Source organism: Polypterus senegalus, chromosome 3 (genome assembly GCF_016835505.1).
Source record: "Polypterus senegalus isolate Bchr_013 chromosome 3, ASM1683550v1, whole genome shotgun sequence".
NCBI classification, from domain to species: domain Eukaryota; kingdom Metazoa; phylum Chordata; class Cladistia; order Polypteriformes; family Polypteridae; genus Polypterus; species Polypterus senegalus.
The window spans coordinates 39733164-39757816 of record NC_053156.1 but is presented as its reverse complement, the minus strand read 5'-3'; the positions used below and the strand labels follow the sequence as shown (position 1 = coordinate 39757816).

Sequence of the window (24653 nt, the reverse complement as noted above, 5' to 3'; positions counted from 1 at the left end):
TAATTACAATTATAATTATAAAAGGGTGATGGTTGACCATTTGCATCTGTAATATGGTAAAGTTTGTGAGACTTACCAGGGATGTTTACTGGGTTCAGCTGCTCCTGCCCTTCAAGATTAACACAAACACAGATAAAGTCTTGGGTGATGTCAGTTAGACAGTCGCCGCACAATATTCCACATAGAATTCTCTCCACACACATACATATAGATATCCTAGCCAGACAAAATCTCGAGTGGTCACCAGTCACCCCATAATATTCCACATACGTCATTAACTAATTCAAAAAGAAACTGACTGGAATAGATACGTAAATTATTGGTACAATAAAATAATAATGTTTATGAACATATGCTTGCAATGCCTGCAATTAAATGCCAATAGACAATGTCAGCAAACCTTCTAATCTATAAAATGTAATGTGCGTTTATGTGTTTCTTTGTCCAGTATGCAATTCTGCACCATTTAACCTCTCGCCATCAAACTCAACATTGATTCCTCATTTGAACAGATGAAGACCAAAGGCTATATTTCGTTTTGAATTTTTTTCTCTCTGGTGAACTTTGTTCAATGAAAACATCTGCACTTTTATTAGAGAGGTGCCCTAGGAGGCATTTGTATACCATGGCACAGGTATGACAAGTTGCTTCCTGTGGTGGGCTTAGTCAGTGAAATTTTGGTTTAGGGACCAAATATTTCCTCCTGGGGAATTTATTTTAGTGATTGCCCCTGCACTTTATTCCACCATATGCAGTGCTGGGTACCCCAGCTAGCCCCTTTCTAAAAACTAATATTGACAGTCTGTAATTTGTGGGGTTAGGTAACAAAAGATCTCTGTAAGTGCATTTTAGTTCACAGCACTCTCTGTGCCACAGAGCACCTCCATCTTGGCACATTTGGTCACAACAAAGAATACTTAACAACAACATTTTATATAAAATATGCGTATACATTTGTAATGCATGTGTTTTACATAATTAAAATCTACATAATGAAAATGGACTGAAAAATAAGTTTTTGATGATATTGTAAAATGTTTTCCTGGACAGTAATGCACTGTAATTGTGGTTGGCATGATTAAACTTTGCCAACAAATGCACTAACATTCAAGTCATCATCTGACTTTATTTGCCAGATATTCCTTATTTATGTTTGCCAGGATGCTGGAAAGACCAACTTCCCAGGGGTGCAGCTTGAGCACTGTTTCCCACCCTTTTTTCTTTGGCGGCACACTTTTTGTAACCGAAAACATCCCAAGGCACACCACTGTCGTACTAACTGCAGAAACCTTATAACTCATACATGTGCTCAGCTGTCCAAAGGGCTGGTACTACTGAAGAAGCCAGTGAAAAAGCAGCTCCAAGATCAGCGTTTACAGACACGCCACTTTGTGACCATTTTGCTGGCATCTCCCAGCTGCTTTGTCCCTTTGCTCACCCCTCTTAGCCTCAGAGGCAACTCGTATGCCCACTGTCCACTGGTCCGGTGAGCCTTTTGATGACGTGCTCACAGCTTTTGAAGAGCTTGCTGATACTTCCTCTGCAGAGCTACATTAAAACATGTCAAGTTCAATCGCTGCCTTTGAGGGATTGCATATAATATGGAGTTATAAATTTCACTTACTGTACATGGTTTTATGTTTTTCTCTCTTTATGTATGTGGTTTCTTTTTGTGTAATATGTTTTGTTTCTGGTACTTTTTTCATTTTTACCAAAAGGGTAATCTTTCCAATAAATAACTACTATATAAGTAATAATAATTTAATAAAAACAAAATAAAGTAGACAATATACTACAGGCTAGTATATATAAATTACATGCACATGTGTACTAAATATATAATGGAGAAAATAGCACTGGTGTTAATGTTAGATTATTAAGCTGATTACCTGTGCAGAAATTTTTTTTTCAGACTGATTGAGCTCAATACTTCACATCAAGAATTCACCCGTTTGTGTGACCCGACATTTGCGCGATAGACATAATAGCGCCGATTAAAACGCGCCGACAAAATCGCGAAAGTTTCATTAAATATGAATTACTAGTTTAAAGCATACACTCACCTAAAGGATTATTAGGAACACCTGTTCAATTTCTCATTAATGCAATTATCTAATCAACCAATCACATGGCAGTTGCTTCAATGCATTAGGGGTGTGGTCCTGGTCAAGACAATCTCCTGAACTCCAAACTGAATGTCAGAATGGGAAAGAAAGGTGATTTAAGCAATTTTGAGGGTGGCATGGTTGTTGGTGCCAGACGGGCCGGTCTGAGTATTTCACAATCTTACTGGGATTTTCACGCACAACCATTTCTAGGGTTTACAAAGAATGGTGTGAAAAGGGAAAAACATCCAGTATGCGGCAGTCATGTGGGCGAAAATGCCTTGTTGATGCTAGAGGTCAGAGGAGAATGGGCCGACTGATTCAAGCTGATAGAAGAGCAACTTGGACTGAAATAACCACTCATTACAACCGAGGTATGCAGCAAAGCATTTGTGAAGCCACAACACGCACAACCTTGAGGCGGATGGGCTACAACAGCAGAAGACCCCACCGGGTACAACTCATCTCCATTACAAATAGGAAAAAGAGGCTACAATTTGCACAAGCTCACCAAAATTGGACAGTTGAAGACTGAAAAATGTTGCCTGGTCTGATGAGTCTCAATTTCTGTTGAGACATTCAAATGGTAGAGTAAGAATTTGGCGTAAACAGAATGAGAACATGGATCAATCACGCCTTGTTACCACTGTGCAGGCTGGTGGTGGTGGTGGTGTAATGGTGTGGGGGATGTTTTCTTGGCACACTTTAGGCCCCTTAGTGCCAACTGGGCATCATTTAAATGCCACAGGCTACTTGAGCATTGTTTCTGACCATGTCCATCCCTTCATGACCACCATGTACCCATCCTCTGATGGCTACTTCCAGCAGGATAATGCACCATGTCACAAAGCTCGAATCATTTCAAATTGGTTTCTTGAACATGACAATGAGTTCACTGTACTAAAATGGCCCCCACAGTCACCAGATCTCAACCCAATAGAGCATCTTTGGGATGTGGTGCAATGGGAGCATCGTGCCCTGGATGTGCATCCCACAAATCTCCATCAACTGCAAGATGCTATCCTATCAATATGGGCCAACATTTCTAAAGAATGCTTTCAGCACCTTGTTGAATCAATGCCACGTAGAATTAAGGCAGTTCTGAAGGCGAAAGGGGGCCAAACACCGTATTAGTATGGTGTTCCTAATAATCCTTTAGGTGAGTGTATATAATAATGTTTATTTTAGAAGTCAATATTATGAGACGCGGCATGGCATCAGCACGGCACGCAGATAGTCCTTAAGATCACGCCCTGCATATGTAGGAAGAATTGCAGCAAGACGTCTTGATAGTTGAGCGTATTTAGACTTGCTGGCCGCCTGACTGCTGGTAATTCTGCTTTGTATACGACGCGTTATGCCAACCCTCGACTGAGTTATTTGTTCGCGGCATGCCATCAGCAGTTATAACAGTTATAACTTGGCACATACATAATGTGTACATAATGCGCACGCACGCGCCCAACTCTCTTGGCCTCTCTCGCGATTTTGTCGGCGCATTTCTCAAAAACCAATTAGCGGGCTTGTTGGCGCTCATTTGTCCGTAGCGAGTTTGTTGGGGCGCATATGTCTATCGAGCTTTTGTCGGTGAACCACTGGTTTGACATCTGCCTTTGGATATGTGTGTTCTGCACCGTCAATATCCCACATCAGCCGCGGTACACTTTTACTTTAGATAAGGCAAAGAGTTTTGTTAGTTAAATATTAAATTCATAGTGCATTAACAACATTATTTTAGTAGCCTTTGTGGACTGATGGATGTGCTCCAGCTCTCCAAAACCCGCCACAAGTCTCTGCAAACAAAGGCTTTTTATTTTGCTGTGGGAACCTCTTCCCATGCATTTCTAGCAACCAAAAGCACAGTACAATCAAAAAAGCACAGAGCAATGCCTTTTTTCTTCTCTCTTTATTTTCCTTCTTCTTTTCTTTCTCTCTTATTCTGCTTCCACTCTTCCCAGCAAACTTCATCTCCTTCCTCCCAACTCGGACTCCTAGAACTGCAGCAGCGGGTTTCATTTACGACACACCTGGGAGTACTTCTGTTCGGAAGCACTACTGGGTGAGACAGGAACCCAACTTTGTTTCAGTCCCTGAAGCTACCCCTGGCAGCACCCCCAGGAACCCTACAGGGCTGAGCCCACAAACTCTAAGTCCCAGCATGCCCTGGGGGAATCCAGGGTGTTGTAGCAACCCATGGCAGCTGTCACCTAGAGATCCGGGGGAGATAACGCCCTATGCATGCACTCCCTTCCCCGGTCCTTCCATTATGATGATATCTCAGGGGGGTAAGAGTACCAGCAGCCAGTCACATGGCCCCTACCTCAGCTAAACTTTGTGAGGTGAAGTGTCCCATCCCGTGAGGCTTGTCTTCCTCCAGGACAGGCTGTCGATGTCATCTAGTCCATGGCTCTGAAATATATAAACAAGAATTTGATGAGAAGAAACTGTGCCATTGCCATATCATGGCACCTGTCCTTGCCATGCACAAGCAGAATCTCCAGCCATGTTCTGGCCTGTGGCATGCATAACACAGCCCCCACTCCTGGCACTCACGACCTGCAAGACGTGAAGCATGATGGGAACTCCTGCCGCTGATCCTGCCCAGCAAAGGTCAACTTATCTTTTCGCCTGAGTGGAGATAGGTCATCCACTGCATGTGAATGCTTGGACTCGCACAGTACAATGTCAAGAGACCCAGTGTCCATTCCTTTCTAGGGTACAGTGGCAGTCTGGGCCTCCCCAATGAGATAAAGAGAGACCCCACGCTTTTGTACCTCCTTTGACTTGTGTGCAAGCGCCACCAGACTTTGTTAGCTGCAGGCAGCAGTGGCTAAGCTACAGACTACATCTGTTTGTTTAATTTTGTTTTATTTTATATTCTTCTATGGCACTGTACAGTATATTAAGTGCTGTGTGTTGGGTTATGGGTGCCACTTAACGTGTGTTTGATAGACATAGCTACTGTTTGGCTTTGGGTTTGTTGAAGAACAGAGCAAACCTGCAGTGTGGTGTTGTTTAGAATGAAGTTCTGTTTGTTCCTGTCTGTTATCTATGCATTCCCAAACATACCTAAAATAAATCTAAAATGCTGTGGGTTTTATTATTCCCATTCTCCGCCAATAAAAACCTAAGGCTAGATTGTTTCTGGTACTTTCTTGGGTTTGCAGTTTAATAGGACAGGGCAAATCCAAGTGAGAAGGTACCCGCTGGCACTGAATTGGTTTTCTTCTACACATTGGGGTACAAGTTTCTCTCAGTGAAAACCAAATAATCAGCCCACAACATGTGTCTTCAAGACGCTGAATGTGTCTACGGTAATTTTATGGTAAAGCCCTTTCTCGATTCCCACTCACCTTTCATCATTAACACTGAACCCTGTTTTTCTCCTTAGTCACAAATTAGACTCTTCACCTGGAGGTCTCTTACCGAAAATGCAGTAGTGTTCCCAGATTTTTAAATGCAATGGTGCCTTATTTTTTGAAACCTTTCCCATTTTTCTTTCCTCCTATAGCAATACCACACATCCAAGTCCACGGTAATCTTAATTACTATTACATGGCTGTCTTTAGCACTTCAATGGTCAGAAAAGAAACAAGGTTTTCATTTCTTTTCAAAAGGATGTTCACCTGTGATCTGTTCACATTGGCCTTTCTCTCCTGTTATATTGATAAGATTTATATCATTGAGTCATTATAGTGAGGTGGGCCGACACTTTCTTCTGTCAGCTTCACTTCATCTTAATGTCAGTCAGACCTTTGAGATGTGAAGTCTTTAACTCTTAACAGATTGATCCCGACTCACCAGCAGAGCAGTTACAGTTACTCAAAGAATGTAATCCATTACAAATTACTAATTCTTTCAAAATGTAAAAGGATTACTTTAGTCATTGCTTCCTGTGTAAAAGTAACCAGACTATTAATTCTTTTACATCCATCCATCCATTATCCAACCTGCTATATCGTAACTACAGGGTCACAGGGGTCTGCTGGAGCCAATCCCAGGAAACAAACCCCCGGCAGGGTGCCAGCCCACCTCAGGGTACACACACTAGAGACAATTTAGAATTGCTAATGCACCTAACCTACATGTCTTTGGACTGTGGGAGGAAACCCACGCAGACACGGGGAGAACATGCAATGAAGCGAACCTGGGTCTCTGTGACGATGTGGGTTCTGGCTCCACGCTCCCTTTGATGTTTGGGAACCCTTGAACCCAACACCGTCGATAATGTTACCGAGTGAGCTAGTCAGTGAAGGCAATAATTGAGCATCTGAACAAGGGGATGGTTAAAAGTGAAAACAGTGCTTTTATTTAAAAACAGTCAACAAAATAAACAGTGTTCATGTAAAGTGCAGTGCTCCAAAAGTTCTTCATTAAATAATCCAATATAAGAACGTGGGGGATAAAACCAATAAATAGAAAAAAAAACACATCCTTAAAACCAGAGGTTAGAATCTTCTCATGGAAGCAGTCTTTAAAACAATAACAAATCCGGTGCATCGTTTATTAGCGTTTCTGTTAGCGTCTCACCTGCTTATCCCGTTTGGGCTTAGCAGCAGGCAAGACGCTCTCTGCAGCTGCCCTCCTACATCACACATTCGAGACTGGAGACCTCCCGATCCCTGGCTTCGGTCTGGCACTCATCCCAGTCCCCGAGACTTGATTACCCCAGTAGCGAGGACGCACACATTGGGGACTCCACCACCAAGCCTCCCGACTTCCGCTGCCTTTCCACGGCCTTCTGCGGCTCGTCGCTTTCCTCTAGGCACTCCGCTACCTGGTCACTCAGCGGGAGCAACCTCAACTCAAACGCCTGGGTGTCGGCCTAACACCCAGCTTCCTCGCAGCTGCCCACGAGCGCTCGATCGCGCGCTCACCACACTCACGCACCGCCTGCTTCCTCGCTCCCTGTAACCTCCGTCCTCTTTCCTCATCTCCTTTTTTACACCCTCCACAACCGACTCGCTTCTTTTTAAAACCGTGAGGGGCCATCACAGCTGTAGCATTAGCCACGGGAACAATCACGAATGTGGGCAGTTCCTCACCTGTGCACACGGTGAGAAACGCCCACATCGACGACCGCCCCGCGGCTCGCTACAACAACGCCCCCCTCACGAAGCCGCCTCGGGTGCGGTGATTATTTAATTAAAATGAATGGCCTTTTCTCCACGAGCTGTGGATCCTTACACCACAGACTCCTAACTGCGAGACAGCAGCACTACCCACTGTGCCACTGTGCCACCCTTTACTCTTACATTACTCTCTAAACTCATGCAAACATGTACTACTCAGGAAGCTTAGCTATGACACCCACATGTCCTCCTTTCAGTATTTTAATAAGGAAGTAATCACCAATAACCATGAACATGGATTCAGGTGCAGAACAAGTAAGCCTTACATTAGCACCGTGCCATCCCATAGGAACGAAAAATCAAAAAAAGAGATCTCCTAAATATCTTTTTGGTATCTCCAAGACAACAATGAGATCAAAAAGAAATGAAACGGAGACTTCTTCTTTGGTCTCACGCTTCTCAGGTTTTTCTCCTGAGACAAAACACCCCGGTATCCTCACAAGCGACATCTCAGCAAAGTCAGACGATGGACTCAGTAGTGTCTTGAAATTGTTTTCTCAATTTGAAAGTCATTTCATTGTGTGCTTAGTAATATATGATGAAATCTATGGGCAGTTGTTTGTGGTAATAAAACACTTTATTATGATTACAAAACTGTAGTCCTTGCTTCTGAATATTACTATTACTTGCTCTAATTTATATTGTTGTGCTCCAATTAGATCATAGTCACTCTAGAAACAAAGACAGGCAGCGGTTAAGACTTTAGATTTCAAACCCTGAGGTTGTGGGTTCAAATCCCACTTCTGACACCATTGTGTGACAATAAGCAAGTCACTTCATCTGCCTGTGCTCCAACTGGAAAAACAAAAGAAATGGAACTGATCGTATGTTGTAAGCCACCTTGGATAAAGGCATCAGTCCAATAATAAGGAAAAAGATGGTCCTGAAAGAGACTAGAAAGACATCTCACAAAGCCTAACATGCTCTTCCAAAGAAATTCTTAATTTTGACTCCTTTAGCTTTAGTTGTATCACATGTCTCATTTTTGTCTGATGTTATGTTTCCTAAGAAAATTTAGTAGAAATATCTGTGACGTTGTTGATTCTTAAATGAAATGTAAATGAGAATCACTTTAACTTTTTACAAGGCATCAAAGATCAACCTTTGAGTAGTAAAGTTTTCCTATGGCATTTCAAACATATACACCAGCAAGTAGAGGCCTTTAGTTCATATATTTCTTAATTAAAAAATAATCTTAATAATTAAAAATTAAACTCACTTAACCAATCAATCGCTTGGAAATATGGAGTTGTAAACAGTAAAATTATTGCTGGCCAGCAGACAAGAGCAGTGGGGCCATTTATTTGCAGTGTATGTTGTGTAGCACAATCAATATATCTGTAGTATCAAGAGAGGAGTGAGACTTGCAGCACTGATTGCTAGATTGGTCTGTTGTCGAACCATAACACATACACACATGCACACACACATCCTATTCACACAATTACGTATGAGTGATGCCTAACTACCAGTCAATCTGTACTACTCCACATAGGATCCCATCCACAGAAGTACTCATTGGGTGATGCCTACAATGCCTGTCACTCATCAGTACTCCACATATGGACTCACTATCTCCAGCACTAGCAACATACGGGTATCGTTAAGACACATGAAAACTTGGATACTTTTTTGTCAGATGCCCTTTACCAACCAATGATGTGTTACTTCTACTACACTTGCTCTTCATATTGAGGTTTGAACTTTCGGCCTTGATAAACCTGCAAAGATGAGCAAATTGGCAATCTACCATGCACTGGGTGTCAGTTACTCTAGAAATACAGACAAAGTATAGACATGTAAAAACAATGCGGTATTTACTAAAAGTATAATAATAAGAAAAGAAAAAAGTATAATAGAACTAGATAGCAAAGTCTGGATATGTACAGTCTTAAAAAAGCTTACTGTCAAGTGTGGATGGTGTCCTTGGAGGCTTTGTTATTCAGCAATTTGCATGACACATATGTTATATTACCGTCGTTTGTGAGACTCAAGGACTGTGATTCTGATACCAACACTGGAGCACCACAAGGAGCAGCCCTGTCTCCTTTTCACTTCACTCTGTATGCCTCTGACTATAAATATAACACCAGGTCATGGCACTTGCAGAAATTCTCAGGTGATTTTGCCCTTATGGGGTGTACTGATAAAGGGGGTGAGACAGAGGAGAGGATTCAGGGGGCACATTGCTTCTTGGTGCAAAGAGAATTGTCTGCATGTCTCTATGTCTGGTCACTATTCAATGAGTGAATGTAGAGGTGGTCCACTCCTACAAGTACTTAGGGTCCACATCAATAACCGGTTGGACTGGTGTCGGAACATGGAGGAACTATAGAAGAAGGGGCAGAGCAGACTCTTCTTCCTTCACAGCTTCCACAATGCTGTAATGGTCAATGTGATTTTTCTATATTGTGGTGTGCTGAGCTAGTAACATCTCTTCAGGAGAGGCCCATCACATCAACAGGCTAATTAAAAGGGCCAGCTCGATTATAAAACCTGAGTGGCACTATGAACAGTGCTGCACATCCTCTCTCTCTGGCACACTAACAATGAGGACATTCAGCCAAAGAATTATTCAGCAGAAGTATGTTAAAAAACACTATGGGGGCTCCTTTACACCAACAGCAATATGTCTACATAATACCTCACTGGGACTGTGACAGCCAAGTCAGATATTTTCTTTGGTTTTAATTTTTTTTGTCATTCTGGTGTTTGTTCAGACCATAGTGCCTATGTGTTTATATGTATTTATCCACAACATATTTATTTATGTATTTATTTGAAGAACTTCTGTAAAAAGCAAAATTTCATCCTGGGGACAAATAAAGATCTATCTATCTATCTATCTATCTATCTATCTATCTATCTATCTATCTATATGGTGCCTTTTCTATCTATCTATCTATCTATCTATCTATCTATCTATCTATCTATCTATCTATCTATCTATCTATCTATCTATATAGTGCCTTTTCTATCTATCTATCTATCTATATAGTGCCTTTTCTATCTATCTATCTATCTATCTATCTATCTATCTATCTATCTATCTATCTATCTATATAATGCCTTTTCTATCTATCTATCTATCTATCTATCTATCTATCTATCTATCTATCTATCTATCTATCTATCTATCTATTCTCAGTAGTCAGGATGAAATAGTCTCTCTCGTCGTCTCTCTCAATTAACAATGTGTCTCAGTCTCTGATGTTGATTCCTATGTCGTTGTTTTTAGCCCTTTGACAAACCATATTTGAACATTCTGAGGTTTGAAGCACGAAAGTCCCTAAAATACTCAAAAATGACCACAGAGGGAATTACTATCATTATTAGTTTGTCATTATTTCAAGAGGTTCCAAGCATGAAAATTCCAAAAAATACTCATAAATACTCACTTATTAGTAAACTAATTGTAGTTGAAGTCTTCTAAAACCTGTGTTTGTTTTAAGATAGATGCGTATGTGATATTTGCCACTGCTTTTCAAGTGGAGAATTTGAAAATGTGTACAATGCACTATAGCTGAGATATCTCAATGAAAGCTGAACTGTTCTGACAAATTTCCTTGAAGAATAAAGAATAAATAAATAAAGAAAAGAATGAAGAATGTGCCCAATTTCATCAAATTTGATCCACTGGACGCCCAGTTGTGGGTGCAGGTTAACGTCATACCCAGGACAGAGCAATTGCAGTGTGTCACTTTAAATCCCTGCCTGATTAGAACACGGTAATAATCTGGACAAGAGCGGGCCATTCAGGCCAACAAAGCTTTCCAATGCTGCCCACATAATTCATCAAAAATAACATCAACTGGAGTTTTGTATGACCTTCAGTGCCTACTGTCTACTGCACTACTCGGCCCCTTCTTCCAAATGTCTATGGTTCTCTTTGTGAACAAAACTTCCTAATGTTTGTGCAAAATTTGCTCTTAACAAGTTTCCAACTGTGTCCCCGTGTTCTTGATGAACTTATTTTAAAATAACCATCTCTATCCACTGTATGCTTCAATCATGTCTTCACTTAATGTTCATTTTCTTAAACTGTAAAGGCTCAGCTTTTTTCATCTTTCCTCATAATTCATCCCCCATAGCCCTGGAGTCAGCCTAGTCGCTCTTCTCTGGACCTTTTCTAGCCCTGCTATGTTGTTTTTGTAGTCTGGAGACCAAAACTGCACACAGTACTCCAGATGAGGCCTCACCAGTGTGTTATAAATCACTTCTTAGACATGTACTCTAAACATCAGGGTGCTATATAACCTAACATTCTGTTAGCTTTCTTTCTGAACACTGTCTAGCAGTTGATAAGAGTCCACTATGACTCCTAAATCCTGTTCATACTAAGTGCTTTTAATTTTTCAGACGTCCCATTGTCAATTCAAACCTAATATTTTTACTTCTTACATGTAATACTTTGCATTTACTTACATTACACTTTATCTGCCACAAATATGCCCAAGTCTGTATGACAGATAAAGTATGATTAGATTTTTAATATTCAAAATAATAGAAGGTTTGTCATTTGATTGATGTGACAAAAAAGAGTTACATTTTGTTACCCAGTGCAATCTAACGTACATTACTTGAAAACTCTACTTTTGCACTACTTTAATATTATCCATGTACTCATTTTCCAAACATGCTTAATCCAATTTAGCACTGCAGGGGACCGAAGACAATTCCATTAGCACATAGGGGGATCTAGTCCTAGATGGGGTGTCAGTCATGTGTACAAAAATTGGTAGAATGTGCAAACTCAATTCAACAGTGAGTGGAAGCCCCGGGTCCTGGACCTGCAAAGCAAGCAACTGTGGCAACTGTGCTGTTCCTCCTAGGCTTTATTCATTCATTTATTTTCCAAATGTCTTTATGTCAACATGACAGTGATAGGCATAACATGGGATCGAACTCTGGATCTGATGCCAGCCTGTAGCCAAGTTTCTCACTTACTCACAGAGCCACATTCACTCATACCAGGTCAATTTAAATCTTTTAACTCGACTCGATGTCGACTTTTGTCAAAATTCAGGAGTAGAGGACAGTAACCAGCTGTAAACTGTGACAAAACTATATTACATAGTTACATAGTGTGGCAGGTAACCTCTGACACAAACAGGTAGACAACAAGAGTTTCAAAACACACACATTAAATAAGTTGTCCCACATAGCACACAGTGTCCTCGCACCAAACACCCTTAAGTCAAGGTCTTTCAAACAACCCCCAGCCTAACCGTCACAAATGCTTTGTTGATTTAACATCAATTCCCTACGCGTGTGTAAGTAGCGAAGAGCAAACAACCACTAAAATGGCATCAGCATCTGGCGAGAGACCAAAGTGAAGGTACAAAGCAAAATACTCCATGGACGTTTTACGTCATTTTGTTAAATAGGACTCTTACTTGTCGTACTCCGAGTTTGATGCAAGTGATCTGGAGATGGAAATTGAAAACGAAAGTGAGATACCAGCATCATCTGATTGGTCGCCAGCTGATCGTGGTGCTCAACACGTTCGTGTAGCTGATGCGCCTACAGCAGCGTTCACCTGGGAGGACCACCACTTATGATGACAAGATGTACAAACCATATTGTGTCACACTGCGACCGCCACCACCACCCACCTACTGTGCGAAGACAGCAAGCTCACCGTGCATTCCTGCCGAGTACCGAGATGCATCTGCACAGAGACTGCTGCCAGAGATGCTGAACATACGTCTACAGCGGCTCACAGCAACAGCTCTTTTATGTTGATTTATGTGTGAAACCACTGCTTTGTGTGCTTTTCAGAAAACTGAGTTTTTTGGAAAAAATATTCAGCCCTCAAAGAGTTAATCCACCCATCATGTACAGTAAGTGATCATGTAGGTGTTTGTGATGTGGTAAACATTCAGACTCCCCAATGGTATGTGGGTAAAGCATAATTGGCAGGGCAAGATCCCTTGAGTTAAGAAGAACCTCTAACCTCTCTGCCCCTTGTTCCCAAAAATCACTAACGGGCATCTATACCTGGAGAAGCTTCATTTTTACTGCAAATAACTCAATGCTGACACCACCCAGAAAGAGTGGTAGAATGAAATATAGGAAAGCTCTTCGCAAACATACGCAGTTTTTAATATCTGGAAAAAAATTGGAATTAACTTGCTTAGAGGTCTTTATATAGACAACGTCTTTGCATCCTATGAACAATTACATTCCAAATGTAACATTCCAGCTACACATTTCTTTCACTATCTTCAAATCAGGAACTTTGTTAAACAGAACCTTCCAGATTTTCCTCATCTTGCACCCTCATCCACGCCGGAAAAAATATTGCTCAATTTTAAGGAGTTAGACTCCATCTCTACAATATATAAAATCATTTTACAATCCCTTCCTTTCAAAGATCCAAGAGTACACTGGGAAAAAGATCTCTCAATTAATATATCAGAAAAGGATTGGAAAGTAGCAATGCAGAGAATTCACTCGAGCTCCACATGCGCAAAGCATACAATTATACAACTCAAAATTATATATCGAGCACATCTGTCTCGACTAAAACTCTCCAAAATGTTTCCAGGACATGATCCAACCTGCGAACGTTGCAACCAAGCCCCAGCCTCACTAGGTCACATGTTCTGGGCCTGCACCAAATTAACATCATTCTGGACAAAAATTTTTAATTACCTGTCAGACAGCCTTGGACTCACAATCCCTCCTAACCCATTAACAGCTGTGTTTGGGGTTCTTCCAGAGGGGCTTAAAGTGGAGAAGGACAAACAAATTGTGATTGCATTCACTACACTGTTGGCACGCAGACTTATTCTGATAAACTGGAAGAATCCAAACTCTCCTCTTTTAAGTCAGTGGGAAACCGATGTGTTATACTATTTGAAATTGGAAAAAATCAAATACTCAGTTAGAGGATCTGTACAGACTTTTTTCAAAACATGGCAGGATCTAATCAGTAATATTTTAAAAATAAGTTTATAAAGCACAGAGAATTTATTAAATTAGGTAGGTTTACAAGCCTTAAATTTTGCACCGTTTGGCTTGCTCTCTCTCTCAAGGGTGGGGATCGATCTGTTCTTAGCATAATTCTTTTTTTTGTAAAAACTTGATTGCTATGTATTGATTGTAATAAAATTAATAAAATAAAATAAAAAAAAAGAAATATAGGAAAGCTGGCATACCAAACAGGTGGCATGTAAATAAGAGATGATTTCAAAATCAAAGTAAAGAAATAATGTGTGTGATGAGCAGTTTCTCTGCTACCAGTCTGCCATGAAAGTTCTTGCGATGGGTGACAGGGCAGAGCTGAAGAGGCAATAACCTCAAAACATTTGTGGACACAACATAATGTACTCAATCTTCCATGTCTAGAGCTTTGCCTGATTTGGTTCACAATTCTCATGGTGGCATTTGGTAAAAGGCAAGAACCAGTCCTGCATGGAAGGGCATTCCATGGCACATCAGGACAATTTAAAGTCATTACTCACGGTCACTAATTTCTATGGACCATAGAACAGTGCTGGACAAACTCCAGCAAGAGAACCACATCCGGCATGTGGCACTGATATGAGCGGCCCACAGGCTTCTCGTGCCAGTATTGAACATTCTAACCTTCATCAGGTCTTCTTATCTAGATGATGTTACAGGTGGCTGGTGTAAGCTTAATAAGTTGTCATGCAGTGTCACCCAAAAAATAATTAAATAAACCAAACTTTAACCACTGCGGTGGGCTGGCACCCTGCCCAGGATTGGTTCCTGCCTTGTGCCCTGTGTTGGCTGGGATTGGCTCCAGCAGACCCCCGTGACCCTGTATTCAGATTCAGCGGGTTAGAAACTGGATGGATGGATGAACTTTAACCATACGCATAGGGACAGTCTGCAGTGCTGAAATGCATGGGGCTTTAGCTGCTTGTTTGCCTTTGTCCTGCTTCTACGCTTTTTAAGTTTGCACATGGCTGATCTTATCAGCAACTGATTGGGTAGGCAGTGGCACCCGTGAAGGCGGAGCTTTGCGTCTGACTCGAATCAGTATAAAGAGTGCCCTTTACAAATAGGAAAGAAGAAGGAAGATAGAAGGAGAACAGTTTTCCAACAGCAGAGCAACCAAAATGGATTATTCCTGTAGTTGAACCTGTGTGTTTGGTGAGTTCAATGCACTTAACTGACAGTGCCAACTGGACCATACCTTCAGTCAACTTGTGTGCTTTTAAGACGCTTTATCACTGAGTCACAAGAGTCTTTCCAGGTACGATTTTCTATTCCAGTATGGTGCTGTTAATTTGATCTTTTTCTCCATTTCTAAATCGTTATGATAATATGAGTTAACTGCAACAAGTTTCCCTACTTTTAATGATTGGAGTTTGCCACATATGCAGCTCAGTTAGACATCTTTCATCATAAGAACATAAGAAATTTGACAAATGAGAGGAGAACATTCAGTCTGTATGTTTAGCTAATAGCTAAGCTGTCCCAATATCTCATCCAGATCCTTGTTGAAGGTTGTGAAGATTTCTACTCCCACTACATGTCTTGGTAGTTTGTTCCAAACTCCCATACCCCTTTGTATAAAGAAGTTCTTTCTGGCTTCCGTCCTAACTTCCACTGGTGATTTTGGGTATGTGATTCATGCTTAAGGTGAAAAAATATTGCTGGATCTATTTTATTATCGCCTTTGAGAATTTTGAAGCCCTGGATGAGGTCCCCATGCAGTCTGCTCTGCTTCAGACTAAACGGGTTTAATCCTCTGTGTCTGTCACAGTCCTGGGAGACACCAGATTGCTTTCTACACAGCTTCAAGCGCTGCTATGCCTTTCTTATAGTCTGGTGACCAGAACTGCAGACAATACTCCAGAGATGTGGTCTTACTAGTGCGTCATTTAATCGGAGCATGCCTTTTAATCACTTCTGTAGATTGCTTAGATGATGAAAATGTTGCGTTAACATACACCCTGTCAGAATCACGACAAAAGAGCCAAAGAAAGGTTTGGGGCAGCCAAACAGCCTACAGCCTCGAATTTCAGAATTAATTGGTGGTGTGGGACTACAGTAAGTCAAAGAGTTTTTTTTTGAAAGTACAAGTAAATTAGGTTTTGGTCAACTATTCCAACTGTCTATTTCAAAAAAATATAAAAGATTGGCTTGGCAGGAACTTTCTCTCATAAAACCATGCTGGATGATATTTAATGTGTTATTTTCAAAGAGCTTCTTTTCTAATCTTATTATAGTTTCTCTAATTTTGCATGGTATAAAAGTAAGACTTAAGAAGTAATTCTCAGGATCCATGTTTTCTCCCTTGAAGATTGGAGTCACATTTGCCACTTTCTAGTCCTCCAGTACTTTTCTTTTCATTATGAATTTGAATCTCATTATCAGGATTCACAAGGCGGATTTTGCTGAGAAGGACATTAGCACAGTGTTCATATCCTGTGCTTGGTTACTGTCTGTGTAAATTTTACATGTTCTCCTGCTGTCTGTGAGGGTCTTCTTTGAGGTGCTCTGTGTTATAGCTCAGTGGGCTGGGGTTCAGACTCTTTTTTATGTTTTACAGTCATGGCTGAAATTATTGGCACCCCTGGAATTTTCCCAGAAAATGCACCATTTCTCCCAGAAAATTGTTGTAATTGCAAATGTTTTGGTATACACGTGTTTATTTCCTTTATGTGCATTGGAACAACACAAAAAACAGAGAAAAAAAAGCCAAATCTGACATCATTTCACACAAAACTCAAAACCGGTGTGGTATATGGCTGGCTTGTCAATACCCCCAGGCTGCCAGATGGAGCCCTCCCTGCAGCATGGAGGTGCCCAGAAGACCAGAAGGGAATCAAGGACTATGTAGTTTTAATACACGACCCTGCTCGATACCACAGGGGCCACAAGAGGAAGCTGCAAGGAGGACAGAAGAATCATTTGTGCCCTATAACCCGGAAGTGCGTCATAGGAAGAGCGACAACAGAAGTGATGTGAAGAAAAGGACTTGTACCTGACCCAGAAGTGATAAAGAATCACATGGACTGGGGATTGGGAACACTTCCGGGTCAGGGAGTATAAAAGGACTGTGGGAGCTTCCAGACGGTGAGCTGAGCTGGGTGGTAGGAGGGCAACGCGTCTGGGAGTGGAAGATTATTATTGTATTGATTATGGGTTTGTTTATGAGTATAGTGGAGGAGAGGGTGCTGTGTGCACTGTGGAAGATTAATAAAGTCAACTATTGGACTTTTATCTGGTGTCTGGAGTCTTGAACAGGGGTTCAAGGGAGCGAGAGCGCCCCCTATCTGTCACACCGGACTGGACAAAATTATTGGCACCCTCAACTTAATATTTGGTTGCATGCCCTTTGGAAAAAATAACTGTGATCAAGCGCTTCCTGTAACCATCAACAAGCTTGTTACACCTCTCAACTGTAATTTCTGATCACTCTTCTTTTGCAAACTGCTCAGGGTCTCTCAGATTTGAAGGGCACCTTCTTCCAACAGCAATTTTGAGATCTCTCCAGAAGTGTTCAATCAGATTTAGATCCGGACTCATTGCTGACCACTTCAGAACTCTCCAGCACTTTGTCTTCAACCATTTTTTGTGCTTTTAGAGGTATGTTTGGGGTCATTGTCCTGCTGGAACACCCATGACCTCTGATGCAGACCCAGCTTTCTGACACTGGGCCCTACATTGCGCCCTAATATCTTTTGGTAGTCTTCAGATTTCATGATGCCTTGCACACATTCAAGGCATCCGTTGCCAGAGGCAGCAAAACATCCCAAAACATCTTAGAACCTCCACCATGTTTGACTGTAGGTATTGTGTTCTTTTCTTCGTAGGCCTCATTCCGTTTTCTGTAAGCAGCAGAATGATGAGCTTTACCAAAAAGCTCTACCTTGGTCTCATCTGTCCACAAGACATTCACCCAGAAGGATTTTGGCTTCCTCAAGTACATTTCGGCAAACTCCAGTCTGGTTTTTTTATGTTTCTGTGTCAGCAGTGGGGTCCTCCTGGCTCTCCTGCCACAGCGTTTCATTTCGTTCAGATGTCGACGGATACTTCGAGCTGACACTGTTGCACCCTGAGTCTGCAGAACAGCTTGAATATGTTTTGAAGTTGATTGGGGCTGTTTATCCACCATTCGGACTATCCTTCGTTGCAGTCTTTTATAATTTTTCTCTTCCGTCTACGTCCAGGAGATTAGCTACAGTGCCATGTGTTGTGAACTTCTTGATTATGTTGCACAGTGGACAAAGGAACATGAAGATCTCTGGTGATGGACTTGTAGCCTTGAGATTGTTGATATTTTTCCACAATTTTTGCTGTCAAGTCCTCAGACAATTCTCTGCTCTTCTTTCTGTTCTCCATGCTTAGTGTGGCACACTCAGACACACAACAGAAAGGTTGAGTCAACTTTTCTCCATTTTAACTGGCTTCAGGTGTGATTGCTATATTGCCAGCACCTGTTTCTTGCCACAGGTGAGTTCAAACAAGCATCATATACTTGAAATAAAAAGATTTACCCACAATTTTGAAAAGGTGCCAATAATTTTGTCCGGCCCATTTTTGGAGTTCTGTGTGACAAGATGTCAGATTTGGCTTTTTCTCTGTTTCTTTGTGTTGTTCCAATGCACATAAAGGAAATAAACACGTGTATACCAAAACATTTGTAATTGCAGCAATTGTCTGGGAGAAATGGTGCATTTTGTGGGAAAATCCCAGGAGTGGCGATAATTTCGGCCATGACTGTATGTCCTTTTTGTTCTTTGTTGTGCTGTTTAATTGTGTTAATGTTACTTTTGTTGATTACATGCATTATTCTTTGTCTTTGCTTTTAACTACATATGTAGGTTGTGCTACATTTCATGTGTTTTGTGGGTGGCTCCCCTAGAGGCGAGGCCACCTCTCAATCACCACCAGGAACTGCACTCCACCCTATTAATCCAGAGGGTCTCCTTCAGTTCCTGGCGGCTCATTTCAAATTAGCTTATGAGTGATGAATTGTGTGCTTATTCTAAATGATTTACTGAATTTTTTTAACCTATTGCTCTGTTTTTCGACAGTTCTTTTCATTTCATATTGGGATTTTGGATTTGCAGCTAACAGGGTTTATATGCTTACTGCATTCTCAGTGTTACAGAGTATTTCCTTCTTGTGAAGAATAAATATTTTTATATATAAAGATTCTTTGTTTGCCCTTACTAGCTGGTTTGATGATTTCACCTGTAGTGAGCATTTTTGGGACTACATACTTTGGAACTCTTTAGTGCTTCAGGCTCCTAGTTCATCACACCCTGTTTCTCCCATATTTTCGAAACTTGCCTGCCATATTAATTGATCATTCTAAACTTCTCCTGAGTGGATGTGTGCATGACACTCAACCCAGTATTGGCTGCTGCTGGGATGTACTCTGGCAGCCCCACCACCACCGACCTGAATTAAATGGTTTTAACAATATTATGCTATTTTCCTGATGACATTGTGATCTGTAGCGATAGTAGGGAGCAGGTTGAGGAGACCCTGGAGAGGTGGAGATATGCTCTAGAGAGGAGAGGAATGAAGGTCAGTAGGAACCAGACAGAATACATGTGTGTGAATGAGAGGGAGGTCAGTGGAACGGTGAGCATCCAGGGAGTAGAGTTGGTGAAGGTGGAGGAGTTTAAATACTTGGGATCAACAGTACAGAGTAATGGGGATTGTGGAAGAGAGGTGAAGAAAAGAGTGTAGGCAGGGTGGAATGGGTGGAGAAGAGTGTCAGGAGTAATTTTTAATAGACGGTTATCAGCAAGAGTGAAAGGGAAGGTCTACAGGACAGTAGGGAGACCAGATATGTTATATGGGTTGGAGAAGGTGACACCGACCAGATATCAGGAGACCGAGCAGGAGGTAGCAGAGTTAAAGATGGTGAGATTTGCATTGAGTGTGATGAGGATGGACAGGATTAGAAAGGAGTACATTAGTGGGTCAGTTCAAGTTGGACAGTTGGGAGACAACGTCAGAGAGGCGAGATTGCATTGGTTTGGATACGTGCAGAGGAGAGATGCTGGGTATATTGGGAGAAGGATGCTAAGGATAGAGCTGCAAGGGAAGAGGAAAAGAGGAAGGCCTAAGAGAAGGTTTATGGATGTGGTGAGAGAGGACATGCAGGTGATGGGTGTAACAGAACAAGATGCAGAGGACAGAAAGATATGGAAGAAGATGTTCCGCTGTGGCAACCCCTAACGGGAGCAGCCAAAAGAAGAAGAACAATAATATTACACTATTTGTTCATGCCAACTGACTGTGACATTTTCAAATCTTGAAGGAAGTCAAACAGCTGTCCACCATGCCAAAATGGGGTGGCAGTAGGTAAAAGGAATCCAATTTTAAACTTGTTTTGGAGAGATGGACAGAAAGTTCAGGGTTTATTTTATTTCCCCTTCCCTACCAACCCAGAGTAAGCCTGCTGAAGCCATTGTTAGAGATCCAATCGAACCCTGCACTGTCTTTGTAAAAATGAGCTGAAAGAATAAATCCAAGCAAAGGCATGGACTTTTGTCATTGACTTATAAAATAAAACATGCTAACATAAGGCATATGTGATCAACTCCTGGCCTTGTTGTGACTGCTGATTGATGAGAAAATAACTAAGAAAGGCATCAGAATGCTTTTAATATAGAGGAGGTATTTTTCAAGTGTAGGCCCAGGAGAGGTTCACAAGAGATAAGGTAGGGAGAAGGAGGCTAAGACAGGAGATTGCCTGAGTTATTTAAGTGCAATGAATTAGCCATTGCTAATTAGGGGATATTTACTCACTGCAAAGGAGCTTGCAATTTTAAAAAACTGAAAAGAAGCTCAGAGAAGGTGAGCAGGAGCAGTGGAGAAAGCCATGTCAAATGCAATCACTGTTCAGCTTTTCAGAGAATTAGTGGGGAATGGAGATTAACCTTACACTAACACTTAAGGAATAAACCATTCTCCTTGCAGAGAGAGGCCAGAAAAAAAAAAGGTGTGATCCACCGTCGATCTCGAAAACCACTGCAGGGGTTCGGTTGGCTTTTGCCTCTTGAATCATGGTCAGGCGTGCTTGTTGAGCAATGGGAGGAAATGCAGCTTGAAGCCGGGTCTGGCGTCTGTGCTTGCAGCCTCACGTACCCTTCCTGGGAAAATATGCCTGGCATCGTGCATCGTGCAAATCTGATCAACGACCAATTCGGCGAATTCAAGATCTCAGGTAATCCTGCACATCCTGGAACTTTTGCCAGAAGCCAAATGGCCCCTGCATTGAATGATTCCATAATTAGCAATGCATCAGGTAAGGAAAAATATGTTCAGAGGAGATTTGAGCAGCCAAGAATAATATTGTTCTGTCGAACAAAGAAAAATGCCCTGTATTGAGACAATTGTATTGACATTTTAAGTTTCACAATAATTACCGTCAGACAATATAATGAAACTGCTAAAGCAGGTCGTTTTTTTGTTTCATTGAACTGCTGTCTTCAATACAAAGATGGGGGGATAGAAATCCACCTCTGCAAAATCAGACTCAAAGTAGAAGCACAAGCCTTTACAGAGCCATACTCGTTGATAACAGGCAGATTTAGAGCCATCAATCAATTGTGAATGGCAACAGCATCAAATCTAAGGTGGACAGTGTAATGGAAGAAGATGGCTAATGATTCCTGCCCCAGTTGGAGCAGTTGGGGTGTAGTGAATGGACTGGGACAGTTTACCCCCCCAACACCGGAGGTGGCTGTGCTTCCCATGGGACCTGTGGTCTTGAAGGGCAACCCTGTTGGGGTCTCTGGATACTACCAGATGCGCTCCTGAAAGAAACTCTCCCTATATTAGGGAGCTTCCGCCTTACCTGGAAGAGCTTCCCACAAGCTACACCCTGACACTGGAAGTACTCCATTGTTTGGTATAAAAGGAGTAGCTTCACTTCTATTCAGGACTCAGAGTCGGGAGGCGGAGGACGAAACTCACTTGGAGGAGTATAAGAAGGGGGAGTTAGGGCAAGAAGGAACAATTGTGCATGTGTGATGGCTTAGAAAAATAACCTTTGTGAAAGTATTTGTCAAAATAAGTTATTAGTTGAACCCAGGATTTGTGAAGTTGTCATTGTGTTTTGTGGCTCAGTGGCACCCCCTACAGGTTACACAACCAAACCTGCACATGTCCAGGGTGTGGGAGTGAAGAAAACATACATGGAGATTATACAAACTCCTCAGAATCAGTGCCCTGGATTGCAATTGTAATGATACTTTGTGTTATGAAATGTCACGATGTAAAAATACAACGATACACATCATGGATATAAGCAGGGCATTCAGAAAGTACTCAGACCCCTTTTAGTTTCTCCATGCTTTATAGTGTTGGAGATTTACTTTTGAATGAATAAAGTTGCCACTTTTGCCCATCAATCTACAGTCACTAGCCCATAATGACAAAGTGAAAACTGGTTTATAGGAAGGTCTACAGATTTATTAAAAATCAACATCTGAAATCTTTCATTCATAAGTGTTCAGACACTTTACTGCAGCACTCCAAATTGTGGCCAGGTGTCTCCTGTTTGCTTATCTTTGAGATGAACCTTCAATTGGAATCATAAAATGGCAAATTAAATTGATTAGACATCACGTAGAAAGGCACACGCCTGTGTATAGAAGGTTCCACGGTAAAACGTTAGTTTAGGTACTGCAAAAATGCATCTATTATGCAATAAGACCTTACTAAAGGTATTTTTTGGTCTTTACAAAGCTTGCTGTATAAAACCTCAGTAGAATGGTTATTCACCTCTGTGTGGTGAGACATTCTGACGTGATGGCAAAACGACTTGTTGATAGGAAGGATTCATAGGACTTATACTAAATACACTGACGATCCCTCACTGAGGGTATGGTGTTCTTTTGATGATGTCCTGTGTCATTTATGCACCAGACATACCTTTTGGAATAATGGCCAAATAGTTCAACCTTCTTCTCCTCAGACCATAATACATTTTTCTACATGGTTGTGGGAAATGGGTACCGGTATACCTTTTTGCAAAGTTTAGCCAGGCTTGGATGTTTTCCTTTGTGAGAAAGGGCTTTGTCTTGCTATTCCACAACTGAGACATATGAAGAATACGACAGATTATTGTCACATGCAGGGAACAACCAGCGCTTGCCAGGAAATCCTGCAGCTCCTTTAATGTTGCTGTAGGCCTCTTGGTGGCCTGCCTAATTTGTTTTCTCCTTGTCTTCTTATCAGTCTTGGAGGGACGTCCTGATCTTGGAAGACATTGTTGAGCCATATTTCCACCACATGTTGATGACTGTCTGTGTCATGGGATGTTACATTTTTTGGAATACTTTGAATACTTATGTTTTAAAAGCTCTTTGCACACCATGGCTTTTGGAGTAGGTTGCAACCAAGAGGGTATCAGAATAATCCTACAGGAACAGCCAAACGTTATCTGAGCTCAATCAGAGCCACTTTAATTGATGCCAAGTGTATACTAACCACTACTTGAAATGAGACTTATTGTGATTGGTTGATTCTGAACGCAGCCACATCCTTGATCATTAAAGGGTGTGCACACTAACGCAACCAAGGTGTTTTTTTTCCTTTTTTCACTGAACAGTTTTTAATTTGTTTTCACTTTCTTTGGATAGATTGCAATTTTGCAATAACGGTGGAATAAGTTCTGACAGGATTTATCTTGGTTTCATTTCATTATTACACAAAATCTGAGAGTATGGCAAGGGTGTATAGACTTTTTATATCCACAGTATGTAAAACATGTAATCCGTAACACCTTCTCTAGCCAAAGGAAGTGGATAGATCAGGGTGGCAATGCCTTCTGAGGCTCCACTCGCAAAGCAACAACAACAACAACAACAACAACATTTATTTATATAGCACATTTTCATACAAACAGTAGCTCAAAGTGCTTTACATAATAAAGAATAGAAAAATTAAAGATTAATTAACATCAAATAAGAGTAAGGTTCAATGGCCAGGGGGGACAGAAAAAACAAAAAAACTCCAGACAGCTGGAGAAAAATAAAATCTGTAGGGATTCCAGACCATGAGACCGCCCAGTCCCCTCTGGGCAATCTACCTAACATAAATGAAACAGTCCTCTTTGGATTTAGGATTCTCACGGAAGGGCTTGATGATGATGGTCACGTAGACTTCTGCCTTTTAATCCGTCCATCATTGTTGGAGCATCATGAAGCTTTGAGTAGGTGGTGGTGGCGCAGGCGGAAAAAGAAACAGAAGAGAGAGTAGGGGTCAGTACCGATTTTAGAGCCACCATGAATAGTTATTATGAGGAAATTGAACATATAGAGTATCAGGATTAAGTTAAATTAAATTAAATTGAAGTTATAGAAGCACAAAAGAAAAACATTTAAAGAGACTGTACATAAGTAAAAAGATAACAGAAAATACATACAAATATGAAAATTACTTTAAAATTCAAAACAAATACATA

At 41.3% G+C, this 24653-nt stretch overlaps 1 protein-coding gene across 1 annotated transcript in view; it reads left to right on the top strand.

The window, feature by feature from the left end:
* Positions 1-24653, top strand: part of grk1b (G protein-coupled receptor kinase 1 b) — a 68012-nt gene that overhangs the window by 1470 nt on the left and 41889 nt on the right. The window lies entirely within an intron of this gene.